Source organism: Siphateles boraxobius, unplaced genomic scaffold (assembly GCF_051911475.1).
Source record: "Siphateles boraxobius isolate OS27281-9 unplaced genomic scaffold, OSU_SipBor_1 30, whole genome shotgun sequence".
Classification (NCBI taxonomy): Eukaryota; Metazoa; Chordata; class Actinopteri; order Cypriniformes; family Leuciscidae; genus Siphateles; species Siphateles boraxobius.
The window spans coordinates 11,960,222-11,982,301 of NW_027508920.1; positions in this window are offsets into that span (position 1 = coordinate 11,960,222).

Sequence of the window (22,080 nt, forward strand, 5' to 3'; positions counted from 1 at the left end):
GGATGAGCTGATGCATCACTCTCACTTATGACATCATTCCACACAGTAGTCAGCCCTTGAAAGAGTGACTTCCCCACTGTGACTAAGGGGTTCTCAATTCAGTGTAGTCCAGCCGCCTAGGTGGCTGACGATTCCTCTCGGATCTCCTGATCAGGTAATCAGTATCTGCGTGTTCCTCCGGCTCCTTTATCTCCTCTTCTCTTTGGAACTCACTCCCTATCCACATTAGAAACTCGGATTCACTGACCACCTACAAAAAACTGCTCAAAACCCACCTGTTTCAGCTCGCCTACAACCTATAATAACACTCTCATCATTGTTTGTTTGTTTCATTTGTAAAGCGTCTTTGAGTTCCTTGGAAAGCGCTATTTAAGACTTATGTATTATTATTATTATTCTCCTTTATTTTCAGGGACATTTGTCTCATCACATTCTGGTATGTCGGAGAGGATTGGAAGTTGTTCAGGATAGTCCTCATCAGAGCCTTTCACAAGGTCGTCACTGTCAGGTAAGTTCTTCTCTCTTTTCACAGGTTCATTTCCAGGTAATTTCAGGTTCAGTGTTACTCGGTTGACTGGAGTAATGTCAGGTAAGCTATTCACATTAGCTGGAATATCATCAGTCACCTTGTTGAGGTTTGTCGTCAGATTCTCTTTAGAAAGACTTTGACCATAGTGTCTTGGAACATCTCGCTAGACAATATAACTTGGTACCTCTCGAACTGGATCTTTTTGGGACCAGGTAACAGGAATGATATCATCCTCATATGAGGACTGATCAACTTCTCTAGGGTCACTGCGAAGGTTCTGGCGTGTCTTGTGGCGCTCAAGTGGTTTGGGTTGTTCTTCTGGTGTTACATGGAGGAACCCACATGGGACCAAGAGGTCTCGATGCTGCGTGCGCCTGGGGCCTACTCCGGTCTCTGGTTTTACTGTATAGACGGGGAGGTCTCCAGCTTTCCTCACTACCACATCAATGTTTCCCCTACAATGTATTCATTGTAAGTGAATGAAGTCAATGTCGTGATATTACTGATCATGGAAAGATTTTGCCGCTGTCCAACAGTTCAGAAATGGTTCTTTGGGGTGGTAGTATTGGCCACCCCTTTCCTTTGACTTCGGGTGCTTCCCTGGAGTTGGGTAGCCAGATGTTAAGTCATTCAGGGGTTTCATTATACTGGAATAGCCTTTGATGCATTTCCTATAATACCCACAGAATCCGAGGAAAGCTCTTAACTCTTTTAGATGCCGAGGGACTGGCCAGGTCTTTAACGCTGCAATCTTTTCCGGGTCGGTCTCCACTCCCTGCTCTGAGACCACATGCCCCAAGTACTGGACTGAGGACTGAAAGAACCTACATTTTTCATGGGACAGCTTGAGCCCATACTCCTTCAGGCGGTTGAGAACCTTGGTGAGTCTGGCTTCATGATCTTCTAAAGTTTTCGAGAAGGCTTTCAAGTCATCCAGGAAAACGACAACTTCCTTCAAGTTCATGTCTCCCATGCACTTTTCCAGTAGTCTCTGGAAGGTACTTGGGGTGTTTGTCACGCCCTGGGGCATGCAATTAAACTCCCAGAAACCAAGTGGGCATATGAAGGCAGTCTTTGGCTTGTCAACCTTGTCGACTTCGATCTGATAGTAGCCAGACTTTAGGTTGAGGATGCTAAACCACTTGGAACCGGAGAGTGTTGTGAAGGTGTCATCCACCCTCGGAAGTGCATAGGCGTCTTTCACCGTCTGCGGGTTCAGTTTCCTGTAGTCAATACAGAGGCGTACCTGGCCATTCTTCTTTCTGACTACAACGATTGGAGAGGAGAATTGAGACTTACTTTCACGAATCACCCCAGCATCGTGAAGCTCTTGAATATGTTGACCAACAGCTTCTACGTCGTGTGGGTGTATCGGCCGAGCTCTGATTTTGAATGGTGTTTCATTGGACAGTTTGATGTGGTGCTTGACTTTGTCTGTCCTTCCAAAGTCAGTGTCATTCTGGGCGAAGACCTCAGGCATGGTATTCAATTTTCGAGTAATTCTGTCTTTCCATTCTGGAGGGACCGGGTACTCACCAAAGTCAAAGGCTAGGTCAGCTGCCTCGGAACGTTCTGGTTCAGATGGGTTGGTCACGCTCTGTTTGTGAGATAGAATAGCCTGGATTGCACTGAGCTCAGCAATTACACTCTTAGCTGAGATAATAATGTCGTGTTCCGACTCGTTTAACAACATAACTGGTAGTCGGCCTGGTAGATCAACGAGACAGGGCTTTACTAGCAGCCCTCCAGGCAGAGAAGAGGATGAAGCAGTATGCATATGCATGAAGCATATCTGCTCTATGATAGCAGACCTCTCAGTATGGAACTCTTTAACTGATGCCACTCCCTCCAGAACAACTGTTCCTCCAGCTGGAATGAGCTTTCTGTCCCTGCCTTGCATCCTCACCAGTCCGATGTTACTGTCATGACTTTGTTCCTGTCGCAGTTGAAGTACTTTCAGCACCGTCCTGTAGCAGTTTAAGACAGGATGGTAGCTTGCTGGACTTTTCTCCCTGCACATACCATACGCTACATTGAGTGTGTTTGTACCAACCAGTATCTGGTACCCTGAAGTGCCGCTGTCTGGAACAATCAAGGCCAATGTTGGAACTTCATATTCAGCTCCAATGAACTGTTTTGTGACTTTAACATATTCCAGTTAGGGAACAGATTGACCATTGGACCCTTCAACTTCCAGAAGGTTATAGAGTGGTTCGATCTGTTGCTCAGGTAGGTATTCGTCATAGAAAGAATTGGTGTCTGTGGTTACTAGCTAACCTGTGTCAAGGAGACACATGAACTGTTTGCCATGGATGGTAACTTGGCCTGTACTTTTCATGCCTATAAGTTTTTGCGGGACTCTGAAGGGGTGAACAAAGAACTTACACACTTGGAAATAGTTTCACACAATTGTAATGTGGTTAACTGCTAACACATACCAGACTCCTGGCTGGCTCTCCACATGTAACCCAATGCTAACGTGTCACTGATAACTAATTTAATTCACTACAAATTAAAGCTGGGCTACTATCAGAAACTCTAGGTACGACTACAGAGCCTGAAATAGTAAAAGGTCAGCAGAGAACAGACAACACAACCCAGGTAAAGCTCGTGAAATGTATTATACAAAATTAAAGACAATTATTTACATTCCCTGCCTATCTAAGCCGGCTTCCTGAGTGCACAGGCGCACAATAAAACCAAAATAAACAACCCAGAATAAAAGAAAGAGTCCATGAAAGTTCTTGGTGTGTGTGTGTGTTTCTTGAAGTATGTATGTTCTTTTCACTACCCGGGTAGGTTTATGTGTGTTCTTATCTGTCATTTAAATGAAGGCACAGGATGATGATGGTTCTAAAGATGCCACGGCTGGCCACACCAGGCTCTTGGTCACTCACTTCTGCGGTTGGCATTCAGATGATCTATCCTCTAAAAAAACAATCGGAGGTATCTTTAGGAGCTCGCCGAGTCGTGGGGCTTAACTCTCTCTCTCACAGCTTTCAACCAGTCCTTGATGTGTTCAGGCAACGTCTCCACCGAAAGAAAGGTGTGTTTTTTTTAGAAAACTTCCTGGGGTGTACGAACCACCCCCTGGCGGTGTAGAAGGTTGCACTTTAGTAACCTTGTGTGGGTTACATTTACATGCACTGCAAATAATTTGGTTATCAACTTTATTTTTGAGCCTTAAGAATACTTTTTTGCAATCTTTTACTTTTTTTAATTAAAAAAGAATTAGTTTAACTTTCAAACACAGTTTGTTTGATTGAATAAAAAAGACACAAAGGAAACTCCATAGTCAAATCCCCCAATTGTTTTTTTGTTTGTTTGTTTTTCTACTTTTGCTTCCCTAAAATCTTAAATATTTAGTTGAATCATTAACCAAAAGAATTCCAGCCCAGCTAGTTGATAACAACTGTAAACAATTCAACAAGTCATTCAGTTAAATCAAGTTTAGAACTATCAGTCTGATTTGTGAATAAAACAGACCTTTATTCAAGAAGCCAGATCAACTGATTCACTGAAAATATCCGACTAAGGCTATGTTTACACAGAAAAGATCTGAAGAGAAAAAGCAAAAGTGGTGTTGCGTTATCACTTTTTATTTTGTGTTTAAATGAGCGTTATGAGGGGGGGGGGGGGGGTCTGTGTGATATGGTGACGCAAAAGTTTGTGAAATTCCATTTAGTATGCACTCCAGACGGCTAGGTGGCAATGTGAAGCTCTGCCACACAACAACACCAAGTCCACGCGCCTGCGTACAACCTTCCTTCTACTTCTCTCCTTAGTTTCGCGAAATAAAACATGGTGAAGCGAACAGCAAAAAAACTCTTGTACGTTTATCAGAGCTGCTAGGGCAAGTTGAAGGTCCGACGTATGGAAATAATCTGACATGTTGGTTGTTATTTTCCTGTACTGGCACATGCCTGTGACGTAAAAACGTATGCGACGAGAGCCACCGTGAGCAGATTTGCGTTTTTACCCTTTAGACAGGAACGTGACAGAGGAGCGTTTTTAAGATTTCCACTCTGGAGGGTGGTTTCACTTTTTTGCATTTTTAAGCCCCAAAAACGCTGTCGCTGTGTAAACGAAAGGCACATCTGATAAAATATTTTTACGTTTTCATCCGCGAGCGTTCTCGTGTAAACAGGGTCTTAAAATAGTGATTTGTTCACAAATTAGATGCCAAAATGTTAAGGTACCAACATCTGCAGTCAAATGATTAGATCGAAAAATTTCTCATCATATTCTCCCAAGATTTAATTATCTGAATTATGCTATCACAAGGGAGTATGCTTTGTTTGAAAGCTGGTTGGGACATATTGCACGGAGGCAGGTGACAACTCTGAGATTATAATTTTTAACAAAAATCACCTATTAACACGAGTTGTAGAAGACATAAGAGGAAAGCAACTAAAATTATAAGAACATAAATTGTATAATAATAGATGAGAGGGAAACAGAAAAGGCTAGAGCTTTGTTTATCAGTCAGTCACAGTTATCAATTTCTCGAGTCCTTGGCTGCCAGTAGCAGAGGTAGAACTGACTCGTGCTCTCTATACAAAAGAGCTGCTACCACATCTGAGAAAATCAGGAACTGCAGCTGCTCCAAGGACACGCACAGCTACTAAATGCGTCATAAATGACCCTGTTTCATTTCAATTATCATGCATAATTATGATGCTGAATGATTGAGATGTGGGTGTAAAAACTCATTATTAAGGCTCATCACAGATATCTGTACCACTGTTATGCTCTTATTTGGACTGGCTGATCAAATGGCTGCTCTGATCTGACTGTTGCATGGGAAAACAGTCCCCCTCCATTTTTTTCCCCTCTGAACACAAACAGAGAAGATCCACAACTTGATTCTTGTGTAATTTTCGCTCTGTCTCCTGTTACTTAATCTCCCAGTCGGACGTGAGTTTGGGAGAGATGAGGGATGCGGGGAAAGAGTCCTGATATGTGTTTCTCACTGTTTGACTCAAGTTACAGCTAGGTACCAGATTCCACAGATCTGTAGGTTATGAACCGCCCTGAGAATGTTTGTCAGCAAATTCTAATCACAAATGAGATCTCTTTTAAGAACAAAGATAAAAGGAAAAAAAAAATATAAAAACAAAATAAAGTAGTGTAAGAAACAGTAAACTATAAACAATTATTTTTGCATTTTAGTGATTCAGTAGAAAGGATTTGTGAAAATTGCAGAAGATATGAAGGGCCACATTTACTATACAGGGCAAATTAGAGGCTGTTTACACGACACCGTTTTCAACCAAAAACGTAAAACTTTTTATGCGTTTTGGCCGTTCGTTTACATTACAACAGCGTTTTGGGTGCCTGAAAACGCAAACTTTTAAAAACGGGTTTCAAAGTGCAAGTTTCCATGTAAACAACAAAAACACCTATCTCTGAACGATGACGACATGCGTATTACGTGTTTAATGTTTCATCGCTATCTAATGGCCTGGCAGCAGAATACAGGGTTTTTAGTCGTTTTCGCGGATCCGTGTGAATGGGGATTGTTTTGACAATGATGTCGTCTGTACGCGGAAAACTCAAAAGGAAAACTTCTCCGTTTTAAGCATATCGTTGTTGTGTAAACGTACCCTTAGCATGAGAGCGCAATTCCCCAAAAAAACACAGATGGGAGTGTAAATTTATGTGTGAACTACAGATGACACACAAATTAAAGAAAATAGATGCAGCCGAATCATTTCTATAATGGCAAACACAATCTACCAAGAGCAGCACAAATTAGCGTCTGGTTGGGTTTTTTGGGGGCGTAAATAATGGCACAAATACCAGTAAATTGACTAGCGCAAACCTTAGTAAATCACCTTGCGTGATTCATTTAAATACTCTCCTCCCAAAAAATTTTCATCTGAAAGGGAAACTCCTACAAATGCATATGTAATAAGGTCAGCCGCAAAAATAACTTTGTCCACGCCTTTTCAGCACAAATTTTTCAGTGTGTCTTAAAGGACAAGTTCGGTATTTTACACTTAAAGCCCTGTTTTAAGATTTCTGATGAAATAGAACGGTTAAAGGGATACTCCACTTTTCATGGAAATAGGCTCATTTTACAACTCGCCGAGAGTTAAACTGTTGAGTTTTACTGTTTTTGAATCCATTCAGCCGATCTCCGGTTCTGGCGGTACCACTTTTAGCATAGCTTAGCATACATCATTGAAGTGGACAAGACCATTAGCATTTCTAGGAACTATACTCTCATTCCTGCGTAATAATCAAGAAACTGTACTGCCGTACCATGAGTGCAGCAGGCGTAATGATATGACGCAGCGGCTGAAAAGGCATAGCGTTGGAAGTTACCGAGCTGGGGACTATTTTCAGACGCTGCGTCATATCATTACGCCTGCTGCACTCATTGTACAGCAGTTCAGTTTCTTGATTATTACGCAGGAATGAGAGTATAGTTGCTAGCCATATCAGCCTAGAAAATCACAACTTTACATTTTCCGTTGGTCTTAGTACACGATGTAAATCAGAAGAGTCAAGTTTTAAATAGGAGAAATATTGAAACTCTTTGGTCATTTTTTTTGTTGAGAAATGCTAATGGTCTTGTCCACTTCAATGATGTATGCTAAGCTATACTAAAAGTGGTACCGCCAGAACCGGAGATCGGCTAAATGGATTCAAAAACGGTAGCCTATTTCCAAAAAAAGTGGAGTATCCCTTTAAGATTGAAATTTGGACACATGCTGCTGGCCCGAGAATTTTCGGTTTCTGTGGTAGCTCCCCCCCACCTTCACAATGGTTTCATAGGTGCACTGGAACAATCATTCATAAAACGCATTAAACTTTAGTTTACAAAGACGTGAAACTCACCGAGTGGTCTGGGGTGTTCACTGATATGCTCACACAAAAATCGCTGCAAAAGATGCTTTCCAACAGGTGTTTTACCATTCGTTGTAAAACTGTGGACCTATTTTTCCAAACGCCTCACACCCGTACATTCTTCCGTTGAGAGCTTGAATAGCGTAGCCTACGATACCGTGGCTGCATAAGACTACAGAAAGAATACAAACAACCCCATTTCCGTTTCCGGCGGTGGAGTAATACAGTCCCACACAGAACATCCAATACAAGTCAATAGAGTTGGACAAAAACTACGATAAAACCTGTTGGAAAGCATCTTTTGCAGCGATTTTTGTGTGAGCTTATCAGTGAACACCCCAGACCACTCGGAGTTTCCCGTCTTTGTAAACTAAAGTTTAATGTGTTTTAGGAAGGATTGTTCCAGTGCACCTATGAAACCATTGTGGAGGTGGGGGGCTGCTACCACAGAAACCGAAAATTCTCGAGCCTGCAGCATGTGTCCAAATTTCAATCTTAACCGTTCTATTTCATCAGAAAAATACCGAACTTGTCCTTTAAGTAAATCCTGAAAGTATTTTTTGAATGCCAAAAGAGGGTTTCATTGGTGCTAGCTGTTAGTAATTCATCTTGAATATATTCTGAATTAAATTAATTTATGCCCCACTGGTGTCAGGAATCAATCAGATTCATTCCCATCCACCACTCAAAGATCACTCTCCCCGGAATACTAACCACTCACACCTGTGCACCATCAATTACCTCATCACCCAGCTCTACAAAACACCCATGCACACTTCAGTCTTTGTCAAGCCTCCAACAGGAATAGACCATAACCCTCTGTCTCCTGAAGTCTCCAAGTCAACCTGAAAACCACCACGTAACGTATACTCACCTTTGAAATACTCACCTTTTTATCCTTGTCCCGCTGTTCCCAGAAGTCCTGCCTGGTCCCATGTTCCCCGAGTCCTGGAGATTCGTCTGAGTGTCCCACGTTCCCGCCGAGATCTCCGTGTCCGCTACTGTATCTGAAATAGAAAAGGAGACGTATCAATGAACAGTGTCTGCTCACGCGGCGCTAACTAAAGGAGGATCTGCTCACCGGGAATCCGCTCTGCACGTAGTGATCGTCACCGCACCTTCACCTGAACCTTGCCTATTCACCTTGTCACTTGAATCATTGCAAATAAACTCACGTTTGAATTCACTTACCTCCGCCTCTGTGCCTGTATCCTGACAAAAGGCTTGACCTACAAAGGAAAAGAAACAGCGCGATGGAGTCTACCCGCCATGGTGATAATCCTGTACAACCTACAACCGCTGTTGTGAATTCCAGTCAGCCGACGCTCAGTACTTCCGCAGGCCCCACTTCTTCTATGGTTTGCTTTGCGAACCCAGCATCACGTCCAGCGCCATTCTCCGGTCGGGCGGAGGATTGCAACAGGTTCCTGCTTCAGTGTTCGCTCGCTTTGGAACAGCAGACCCAGTTGTACCCCACAGAAAGATCGAAGATTGCTTTTATAATCCAACAGTTATCCGGGGCTGCTTTAAGATGGGCTGAAACATTGTGGTTACAGGAATCCACTGTTACCTCGTCGGTACAGGAATTCGTAGACCATATTAAAGAAGTTTTCGGGCGACCAGTTGATGATTCCTCCACCAGCGACAAACTACTGCAACTGCATCAGGGCAGAAAATTGGTTTCTGAGTATTCATTGGAGTTTCGCACTCTAGCCTCCGCAAGTGGGTGGAACGAGAAGGCGCTCATCTCTGTCTACCGACGTGGTTTGAATCCTGCTCTACGTCTTCAAATGGCAATATATGATGACAGCCTGGGTGTGGAAAAGTTTATCCAGCAAGCTCTCCGCGTGCACCAACGATCTCAGGGCTGCTATCTCGAAACTCAACGACCCACTAGTACCTCTCAGTACCCCGCGGAAGGTCCATCCGAAGCAGGTGGAGAAAGGATGCAAGTGGATACTCACCGACTGTCTCCAGCGGAACGTGCCCGACGTCGAGAGCTAAGATTATGTCTGTATTGCGGAATGGGTGGACATTTTCGTCAGTCATGTCCAACTCGACCCCCCAGAATGCTTGTGAGTTCTGTCTTTACGACCGTTTCGGTGTCAGTCCCATTAACGATATCAGTGATCCTAAAATCCACGACTTTCCATGTTTCTGCCACAGCCATTGTGGACTCCGGGTCGGCAGGAAACTTCATTTCCGGACAGCTCTGTCAAAAACTCCAGCTCGAGAAGTCAGCCACCACCAGACCGTACTCCATCCATGCAGTGTCGTGTGAAACCATAAATCAGGGGTATGTCACATCTCAGATCAAACCTGTCATCCTCGGTGTCGAAGACACACACCATGAATTATTTGAACCTTTCATATTAGAGAACAGTCAGACTGATATAATCCTTGGCCGCCCATGGCTTACACGACATCAACCGAATATCAACTGGAAATCTGGTAAAATACTGACTTGGGGTTGTAAATGTGCGTCCAGGACCGCCGAACTCGCGATCACGCCCATCGTTAACATACCCGGCAACATTCCAGTGAACTCAACCTCCGTTGAAAGCCCCACAGAAAGCCTGTCAGTGTCCATCCCTACCTGTTACTCTCTGTTTGCAGATGTGTTCAATCCTGTCGAGGCTGCCAAATTACCACCTCACCGAGCCTGGGATTGTGCCATAGATCTCGTTCCAGGAGAGCCCATCCCTAAGGGACGAATCTACTCCCTGTCTATCCCCGAACAAAGAGCCATGCAACAGTACATTGAAGAAGCCTTGAAACAGGGTTATATCCGCTCCTCCACATCACCTGCTGCTGCCAGTTTTTTCTTTGTCCCTAAGAAGGATGGCGGACTACGTCCATGTATCGACTATAGAACCCTGAATCGGATAACCGTGAAGTTCAGCTATCCACTCCCGCTGGTTCCTTCCTCTCTGGAACAACTTCGAGAGGCTAAGGTATTCACCAAACTGGATTTGAGAAGCCCATATAATCTCATCCGAATTCGAGAAGGCGACGAATGGAAGATCGCGTTCATCACCCCAGCAGGCCATTACGAATATTTGGTTATGCCATATGGTCTGGTAAACGCTCCTTCCATCTTTCAAAGCTTCATGGATGAAGTCTTCCGAGATTACCTGAATCGGTTCGTAATAATCTACATTGACGACATTCTAATCTATTCCAAGTATCCAGTGGAACATCAACGACATGTCTCCCTAGTACTCCAACGGCTATGTGAATTCTCCCTGTTCCTTAAGGCAGAGAAATGTTCCTTCCACCAAACCTCAGTCGAGTTCCTCGGTTATCAACTCAGTGAAAAAGGAGTAGAGATGGACGATCGCAAGACCAAGGCGATAGCTTCCTGGCCAACCCCACAGACTGTTAAAGAATTGCAAAGGTTCCTTGGATTTGCCTATTTTTACCGGAGGTTCATTCACCAGTACAGCCTGTTAACTGCCCCTCTAACATCTCTCCTCAAAGGAAAGCCCAAGACACTGCTCTGGACCGGTGAGGCCGATCACGCATTCCAGTCTGAAAGACAGCGTTCACCACAGCTCCTCTACTCCGACATCCTAATCCTGAGGAAATGTTCATTGTTGAAGTTGATGCCTCCACTACTGGGGTAGGAGCTGTGTTATCCCAGTACTCCAACTCGTCCCCCAAACCTATGCCATGTGCGTTCTTCTCTCACAAGTTATCGCCTGCTGAGGTAAACTATGATATCGGCAATCGGGAACTCCTGGCGGTAAAGCTTGCTCTTGAAGAATGGCGACATTGGTTAGAGGGCGCCAAACACCCATTCCTGGTTCTCACTGACCACAAGAATCTCCAGTACCTAAAGGAAGCAAAGCGACTCAATCCACGCCAGGCCAGATGGGCACTCTTCTTTACTCGATTCCATTTCCAGATCTCCTATCGCCCTGGTTCAAAGAACGTCCGAGCGGATGCTCTGTCTCGTCTCCATGCCCCCGAAACTCACCACGAAGAACCCGAGAATATCTTGCCAGAAAGGATGTTTGTCAATCCCATTCAGTGGGATTTAAACGAGCAACTGATGGAGTTGTCCCGACACCAGCCCAGTCCTCCAGAGTGCCCAACCGGAAAGATTTACGTACCCGATGAATTTTGCATGTCACTAATCTCCTCAGCACACTCATCCGTTGGAATAACCAAGACCTGCTCCACCCTCCAGACCCGCTACTGGTGGCCCAACATGCTCCGCGATGTCAAGACCTTCATCCAAGGATGCATCCTGTGCGCTATGAATAAGAATCCCCGTCACTTACCCGCTGGAAAGCTCATGCCCCTACCTGTTCCACAAAGACCCTGGTCACACATTGGGGTTGATTTTGTGACTGACCTTCCACCCTCAGAGGAAAACACCTGTATCCTGGTGGCCATTGATCGCTTTTCTAAAGCGTGCAAATTGATTCCCCTGAAGAACTTACCCACAGCATTTGTAACCGCAGAACTGTTAATGGAACATGTCTTCCGGAATTTCGGCCTTCCAGAGGACATTGTGTCAGACAGGGGGCCACAATTCATCTCAAAGGTGTGGCGAGCCTTCTTTGCATTAATGAACGTAACCGTAAGTCTAACTTCAGGGTATCACCTACAGGCGAATGGGCAGGCGGAACGTAAAATCCAGGATGTCAGCCGTTTCCTCCGTACCTTCTGCCATGCCAACCAGCATCTCTGGAGCCGCTATCTCGTATGGGCAGAGTATGCTCAAAATTCCCTTCGACAAACCTCCACCAACTTAACCCTGTTCCAATGCATTCTGGGTTACCAACCCCCACTGTTCCCGTTGTCCGGGGAGTCCTCAGAAGTCCCTGCAGTCAACGCCTGGTTCTGGAACAGTGAGAGGGTATGGAACCAAGCTCACCATCACCTCCAACAAGCCATAAACCGCCACAGTCACTTCGCAGACGCTCATCGTCGCAACGCCCCTGAATACCAACCTGGCCAACTGGTTTGGCTTTCGACCAAGGATATCCGGCTGAGACTACCTTGTCGCAAACTAAGTCCAAGATACATTGGTCCATTTCCCATAACAAGGCAAATTAATCCAGTTACCTAACAGCTCCGTCAGCCAAACCAGTATCGCATCCACCCCTCATTCCATGTCTCCCTTCTGAAGCCCCATCACTCACCTGTTCCAGTTCCCTCTACTGATCTGGCGCAAGATGAGAATCCTCCGGTACTCCCCATTGAAGCAGAATCCATCTTCGCTGTAAGAAGGATCCTGGACTTCCGACGTCGGGGTGGTCAACTCGAGTACCAGGTTGACTGGGAGAATTATGGACCAGAGGAGAGGTGTTGGGTACTTCGTAAGGACGTCCTCGATCCCATGCTACTCACTGACTTCCATGAACAACATCCTGAAAAACCTGCTCCTCGACCTCGAGGTAGACCCCCGCGACGTCGGGGTCCTGGGTCCGCTGGCGCGGATGCTGGAGGAGGGGGTAGTGTCAGGAATCAATCAGATTCATTCCCATCCACCACTCAAAGATCACTCTCCCCGGAATACTAACCACTCACACCTGTGCACTATCAATTACCTCATCACCCAGCTCTACAAAACACCCATGCACACTTCAGTCTTTGTCAAGCCTCCAACAGGAATAGACCATAACCCTCTGTCTCCTGAAGTCTCCAAGTCAACCTGAAAACCACCACGTAACGTATACTCACCTTTGAAATACTCACCTTTGTATCCTTGTCCCGCTGTTCCCAGAAGTCCTGCCTGGTCCCATGTTCCCCGAGTCCTGGAGATTCGTCTGAGTGTCCCACGTTCCCGCCGAGATCTCCGTGTCCGCTACTGTATCTGAAATAGAAAAGGAGACGTATCAATGAACAGTGTCTGCTCACGCCAAGCTAACTAAAGGAGGATCTGCTCACCGGGAATCCGCTCTGCACGTAGTGATCGTCACCGCACCTTCACCTGAACCTTGCCTATTCACCTTGTCACTTGAATCATTGTAAATAAACTCACGTTTGAATTCACTTACCTCCGCCTATGTGCCTGTATCCTGACAACTGGATTTGTCCAACGAGGTCAAGAAGATTATTGGCCTCCATTGTGTCAGTTGCCAGCTCATTCTTCCCCCTGAGCTATGATTCAGCAGTTCTGTTCTCAAGCAAATGAATTGTATTGTGCAAGTTGATTCTCTACAGTATTCCAACAAAAAAAAAATGGAGGAAGCGCTTGCAGCTGTTTTTGTACTGATTTGCACAGAAAATAAGTAGAAAAAACGGCAAAAACTGCCAAGTTTGTAGTGTGCATCTGGCTTATGGGAAGATCTACTAGGTGATATGGGCATTTGATATCCCAATGTATAAATTATAAATGCAAGTATAATAGCATTAAACTCACTTAGTTTCATCCAAATACATAAATACTTCAATAATAACTCAATAACTTGTTTCTCATTTAAATGATAAACTTCTAAACACCAAGCTTAGGTACACGAAGAATATGATAATGTGCTTAATAAACAATGTGTGCTCTGTAGATTGATATTATTCTTATTTACTTTTAACATCATCAGTGAAATGATTGTTCTGGTTCCACTGTGCAAAATATAATTGTACTGCAAATATATGAATATGAATGTGTAAATCAGGCCATAAATACACAAGTGCATGGATGCTTGCTTTGGTGTTGCCACTTCTCATAGTCCTCACGCCATTCCCTTGCCACCCCATAAATAATTTTCTAGATCTGCTCCTGGCTTGACTCTGGTTTCTCAGATGTTTCTCTTGGGTAGAACAGTAATTTCCTCTAGAGTGTCTCAATCTGTCATCCGATTTAATGCAAAGACCGATTCCAATATTCATTTTTCTAAATCCTTCCAAGACAAATTCTCCTGAGCTGTCTAGCAAGATTTGACCAATTCCCAAAGTAAAATATCCCAGCAAGCAATAGCCGTCATTTCACTGTCTTGGTTAACCCCATATAGTCAAGCTATCAGTAACTCACTTCTAGCCAAAATAACCTTGAATTTGGTTATATGTCAGTTTTGCCAAAATAGCTTGCGAGATGTATGATATTCCATCATGTAAGCAAAGTCAACAGTGATTACAAGATTACATTTATTTGACATTTTATCTAATTGATGACTCTATTCTTGGGCTATGGTTTAGACAACTATTAGGTTTTCACTGACAGCCCAAATTTTGCCTTGTTTTAGCCTAGAAGTCAGGGCTGTGTTTGGACATCTATTAGATGTCTTTTAAATGCAAAATTCTAGAATCTTCTCTATTTAAAGAGATAGTTTGCTGTAAGACAAAAAGTCGCAATTACCTTTTTCATTGTTATTCTGTGTCAGAAACAAGCTTCCATACTTCTGTGGTACATAAAAGAAGATATTTTGAGAAATGCCTGTGTTTATTTGGTTTTCTTTTTCCTTTTTGTGATCTTACAATGGAAGTAGGCTCCAATATTGTTCAATGTTCTTCAGAACAACTTTTGTGTTCCAGATAAAATAAAGTCATGCAGGTTTGGAACGACATAAGTATTAACAGAATGTTTACTTTTGGATGAACTATCCCTTTAATTCAGGGATCAAAATTAACACACACCAAGAACCAAATCTAACAGTAATTTCAATGAAATAAGTATACAATTGTTGAAATGTAATTGTAAAAACGATAGTCTGATCCTTGCTAATGTAAGGTATGTGCACATCTGTCAAGACATTGCTGTCTTCAATCAGGAAGTCTAATGTATTTTTCTCCATACATCTACATGGTAACATATAGTATGTGGAATATTCCTCACATCATCAAACCAACCAAAAACATTTTGGACACTGTTTGGTTATTACATTCTAATTGAGTAGAAATCATGTTTGAATCATTCACAGGTCATATCCACAGTGATTATGCCCATTTCTCTGAAAGTGCTGTAACATTAACAAAGTGTGACCCTCCAGGTAAAGCTATCGTCTGATAAGTCGGTATTATAAAGTGTTTGGCTCTATGCACAGTTTATGACGCACATTAGATGATGTTGTCCTTGAATAGTAACCCTCTGAACCAAATCACCATGCTATCAATCAGCGACTTTACAGGCAGCAAGCTTAAGCCAATTTGTGTGGTACTGTATGATAGTAGCATTATTGCTGGTATGGGTAGACTCTGACCTTTTACAGCCAGACCCGAAAGACACAAAAAGGAGAAAAATTTGATAAGATAATAGTCATATTAGTAAGGTTAGAGGTTGCACAGTGGTTGAAGAGTTAAGAAAGTGCAATCAAACAAAAACACCACAGTCTCTTATCATCCACAGGTCTGGACTACCAGGAATAATTAAAGGTGCGTAACCTCTCCATAAAATGTTTTACACCCATTTATACATAGCCTAATTACACAAGTCAAGGTAATCTCGTCATTAAAATCATAAAACACTTCTTAATATATTGTGCATTGTAGCGTGATCATCTGGGATATGAATCTGGTTCTCCACAAGATAATTAACTTTAAATCATCTAAAAAGTGTTGCACTATTGATGTTTAGATGTTCAAATACATTAAAAGGCATTCTTTTCCTTTGTGAAAAAGTACACTTTAGCATACTTTTAAAAAGAGTGCTTTGTACAGAAATAATATACTTGAATGCCCGGTTTCACAAATTAAAGGGTTAGTTCACCCAAAAATGAAATTACTCATCCTCCATTAAGTCATTCCAAACCCCTAAGACCTTTGTTAATCTTCGGAACACAAATGACGGTATTTTTGATGTAATCCAAGAGGTATCCACCTGGACCCCACCTGTCTATTAAAACATATGCGAGAGCAGAGTCTCTGTGAACAGATCAAGTGCAAGTTTGTCACAAGCTCACTCCATCTCGAAAACGCCACGCCGATATTGATCCTATAGTTTTATTTCTATGTTTGTCCCAAACAAGTTTGCCCCAGTTGATCTACGTTTACTATGCTGTTTTTTTTTTTGTTGATGTTCTGTACTCGCAATCAATAATCGTGATCCATGATGACTGAACCACACAACAGCGGCGTGCGAGATAGCATAAATATATACATGGTTTCTACAAGCGGAAACCGAGGATAGCGCGGATATTACGTAATTGATATGCAACAATTGGCAAGAGACGAGCAATTATTTAAAACAGGAATTTCTCTGGATTTACAAATCCTTGGGAACCTTTGGGATAATGTATAGGCCTTCACAACTGCATGAACTAAGAGTTTTTTTTATATTCTATTACAAAAATCTAACATATTGTACCTGTCTTTTGTTTACAGCCGTTTTAAAGAGAAAATATTCTGCAGTGGTGTTGACTTATGAATTTGCACATGGTTTGTCTTAAAGCATATTAAAAACACCACAAATACATTAAAAGCTTGATTTTCACCACAGGGGGACTTTAAGCTAATGAAATACATGATAATAAAACCAGTTCAGGAAATGATTACAGAGTTGTATCCATGCAAAACAAAGGCTAGCATAGCATAGTGTGTTTATCCTCCACAGTTCGGTTGCTACAAAGCTAAAAGAAGGAGTGCACTTTAAAAAAAAAATCATCATCTTCTTTTAAATGTCAGGTAATGGAACCATAAAAGGGTCAGAAAGGGATATGCAGGAATATTCTTAATACGACTCTGAATGGAATTCTACAGAAAACCATGTGAGATGTTTCCAGCATTAATGGGCTCTTAGGCTATGTTGCTTCCTACGATTATACTTTCCCCAGAAGCTTGAGGGAAAAAAAGGGGAAAACAAGAGGGATGAGGAACATTTGTGCATCTATACAGAGCTCATATGACTTTCCAAGAAGGCCTGGCAGCAGAGAACTACTCGAGGCTGAGTGAACCTCTAATAGCAATTGAGATGGGTACATATAAAAAATTATAAAAGAGAAAATAGATCTTTGTACTTTTGCAAAAAACATATTGAAGACACACTGAACAAAAGCACGTTTTTGTTTTCTCTCATAAAATGACTTTGTACACTAAGATGCATCAAAAGATACAAAGTTTTTTGGCTAAAAGGATCAGATGGGGAACTATAAAATCAATATATAGTTCAATATGAGTTCATTACGTTCAAGTAATAATTAGTCTGTGGGCCAAATTATAGGCCTGAGAATACATTCAGAGGTGAATTCATTACACAGTTGTGGCACTTCAGTCCATATTTTAGCACAAAAACCTTCGTCTTATTCACAAACCACCTACAGTCTATCTTAAGCAATTCCCACACACACTGCTGTTAGTGCCATTGGGCATATTAAGTCATTATTTTCAATGCACACCATTGCAAAATACTGATTATAGATTGTACCTTATTCACCTACTGCCTGCCATAAATAGAAAGCAGATGTTTTGTTTACTTTTTCGAGTGATTGTGGCAGCAGCAATTCATCAAAATCATAATCAAGGCAAATAACCAGGCATATATAGACAAAATTTAAGCAGCCACCTTCAGCATTTAAAGAGTTGATTCAGGTGCCTTGCATACAGCAGTCCTTTTATATTTTCAGTTTAAGTCATTTTTTTTTCTTTAGGCAAAAAAAAAGTAATGAATGTGTGCTTGCGTGCGTGCATGCGTGTGTTTGGTGTGTGCCAATGTAGAGCATGGAAAAACTTTTAGAACAATGATTGTATTATAAATGAAATCCAAAAGAATTGCATTCTTTGTATGATAGAACGAAAATACCATAGAAGCTCAATAAGTCAAGACTACGAGTCCTCTGGAATACTTGATTCTAATAGGTCAATCAATGGTGGCATTTCTGTGGTCAAATGTTTATAATAATCACTCAATCCTGTCCTGCACTTCAGGTATCATCCTGCAAGCAGTATCTTTCTTCACACATACAAAAATCATTTTAAAAACTCAAATTAATAGTTCATGCCCATTATGTAAAAAATGCCAGCCAAGCAAATTAGCAATAAACTATAGCCTACATTTCACCTCACTTGATGATTGCTGCCTGTTTCACACAGTATATTTAAAAATATAATAAGCATTAGCCGATATAGCTACTGCACAGCATGCAGTGAAGTAAATTCCATTTTGAATACAGCTCTCAACTGCAGCACTGGCCAAAGTGAAGTGTAGGGAGACGGTGAGGAAACGTCGCAGAAGTCTGACCCCTCCCCCCCTCTGTGTCCACGGCCTACCGGCACTGCCACACCATTGCATAACACTACTGCATAGAGAGAGAGAGAGAGAGAGAGAGAGAGAGAGAGAGAGAGAGAGAGAGAGAGAGAGAGAGAGAGAAATCACGCACAGGCACACTGCAGGATTCTCCACACCTTCAGCTGCAGTAAGTTAGCTACTACACATACACCCATTTCACACCGCAACGACAATATTTTGGACTTACTATGCATGTTCAAGATTCGTATTATGTGTCACAGCTGTACAACACACAACTCACCCGTCAACATCTGTGAGAAACGTGTGTGTGCGTGTTTACCGATTAAGAAGCACGAGTGCAGCCGGAATGTGTACGCTTACGTGCGTTCACGATTTCATAACTACAGTTCAATAACCCTGAGGCAAAATGAAGATGAAATGGGGATTCCTCTGTGTGATGAACGGAGGAGAGTGTTGCCTGTTGTGTAATGAATATCAAGCAATTTACGCAAGCACGATCTGCTAAATCACATGGGTAAACTTCTCCTGGATAGAGAGGGACAGCGAGTGGCGTTGCGTTTGCCTGAGCAAAATTCATTGCCATGATGCTGATTGTGGGCGGTTGCCTTCCTGGACTGGACATTTATATGCGGTTGCTAAGGCGTTGCATTTTTAGGTTGCATTTGAATAATACTTGATTTTGTGTAAATAAAACGAGGTTTATTCCTCAGGTACATTTTCATGCTAGTTAACCCTGCAAAGCCGGATAAAAAATAATAGAAAAAAATAAATAATGATAATAATAAAAAAGATATAGGTTATATGTTTTTAATGTAAAAAATGGTTGTTCTTTTTTTAGTATGATATTTGATACATCAGGCGTATGGCTCATATAAGAATATGGAGCTCATATTCGAAGAGGGGGAAAACAATATTCAATTGAGTCCCAATTGAGCAAAAATATGCAATCTTGTGCAGCTGATATTTATATGGCCAAAAAGTAAAATGAAACATAATGCAATGCAATACATTGATGATTGAGAGATGTACACATAAACATTCCTCAAACCTTGATGCATCATGATATTTACATTTTCACATTAATTTTCTAAAGCATTATGCATGGACCCGCAGTCAATCCACAGTAGGCCTAAGTGTCCACTGTGAATGTTAGCTAGAAATATAATTAATCATATAATTGTTAGTCAATCCAGTAAGTGTCCATTGTGAATATAGCAATAAAATAGTTAATCTTATGTTTACTTAATAAAAATCAGTAAAGATTTCACCGCAAATAGACACATGTAGCCTACCACAAACATTTGTGAAGGTGTACATTTTTACTAAAAGGCCTTTTTACTTGCTAAAAGTAAGTAAAAAGCATCAGTCAGATAGTAGAAGGTATGTTTAAGATCTGCATATCAAATATACTATAGGATTTATAGGGTTAAGCACAATTTATCACCAACTTCTTATTACTGTCTGCCGGCTAATTAATTTTTTTTCCCCCCATCATTGTTCAAAGATTAATCACATCAGATTCTACAATGAAACATAATCTGAGATAAGTTTTTTTTATTATTATTATTCCTGAATGGGCATAAATGCAGTACAGCAAACAGTACCATGGTGTACAAATGCTTTCAAGTCACATTTATTTACATGGCGGTTTTTACAATACAGATTGTTTCAAAGCAGCTTTACAGAGATAACATGAAAATAATTCAACAGAGTTTGTTCCGGCTGTACAGCAGAGAAGAAAATAGCATAATAGCATCCAGTTTAAGTAAGTTATAATTTTAAAAAGTTAAAAAAGGTATTAATTTCGTTCATTATATATATATATATATATATATATATAAGATTCTACAATGCAACAGAATCTGAGTTTATTTTTATTATTTCTCAATTGCAGTATAGCAAACACTACCATGGTGTACAAATGCACCAAAGTCCAGTCAAGTCAAGTCTTGACTTGTGTGTGTGTGTGTATATATATATATATATATATATATATATATAGCCGCTCTGGAAAAAACAGTGATGTCATCGTCCATCTCAGTTCAGTTCTCATATAATGGTGTCAAGATGCAGACAGATCAATAATTTTGTTGAATATTAAGCTTTACAATTTTTCAATTACAATTTTCATAAATGAAAAATTAAGCACATTTTCTTGACTCGTTTTTATGCTAATAATGCATTTATGGGTGCATTATCCTTATTCTTATACCTTGAGTTTATTAATGCTGAATATGAGAAATAATAATACTGACACTTATGTCGTTTTGGGTATATTAACTTTTAAAAGAAATGCGTTACAATCAGCGCTGGGAGTAACGTATTACAAGCAACACGAGTTATGTAATCAGATTACTTTTTTCAAGTAACTAGTAAAAAATTACTTTTAAGTTTACAACAAAATAAGAGTAAACACAGTGAAATGCAAACTCAGATTATTCCACAAACCTGCAATAATTAAATGTGTTAAATAACACAAAAATACTTTATATTTTTAATCTCGCTTTACTCATCAATGTCTTCCACTGCTGACCTTCTGAAATATCACATTTGTGTTGGTTTGTCTGAGCTGCGCCCTCTACTGCAAAGGTATGAATTTGCATTTCCTTCAGACTAAGGCTTATTCATTTCACATTTGCCAATTTAAAAAAAAAAAAATGCTTTATTAAAAAACAAACAAGCAAGTCTAGCCCAGGTGAGGAAAGGTAACACAAAAATAATGTGACGTATTACTTTCTAAAATGCAACACAATTATGACAGCATTCAACACTAAAAGAAAGAGAAAAAGAGCCAAAAACAGCAAGCTGGTTATACGCATGTCTGCAGATGTAGAGAGGTGACTTGATAGATCAGAAGCTCTGCAGTAATAAAATAGAACAAATCATGGGTAAGGCAGCCTGCATTACCTTCCAGGAAGTACAAGGGTGTGTGTGTGTGTGCGTCATTCTGGGGCCATGGGGCGAGATCTGTACATAAACAGCCATTCAAATCTCTCTATAGCCAGAAGATACAGCAGGTGATGCGAAGAAAATGCACACCAACACAAACAGAGTCAACATGTCACTAATAAAACAGCAGGAGATAGATAGCATTCATAAATTACAGGTTATAATTAGGTTAATCATTTTACTAGGACATAAAGTCCTGCTCAAATTAATCTGCACCCACAAAATTTCTATTATAGATTATAAAATATTTAGAACCTTTTATTACATTCTAATATTTTCCTATCTATTGCTTGAGCATTATATTCAAATTGTCCAAGATACATTTAAAAAACACATTTTGCATTTACTCAAAATGTATTTTAATATTGGAAATGTATTTTATTGACCCCAGAGGTACACTTTGTAATATATTTTGGCATGTGAAGGTTTAAATGAAATTTAAGATTTCCGCAGCAATTCTGTTTACAAAATATTTCACATATTTGAAATGCCCATCACACACAGTGTCCTTTCTGTTTCATCTTTATTTTCAGAAAAAAAAAGAAAACACTGACAGAAATTCACTTTCTTTTTTTTTCTGTCTTCTGTTCAGTGTCGAGTAGAGCAGCGTTCCTCAACC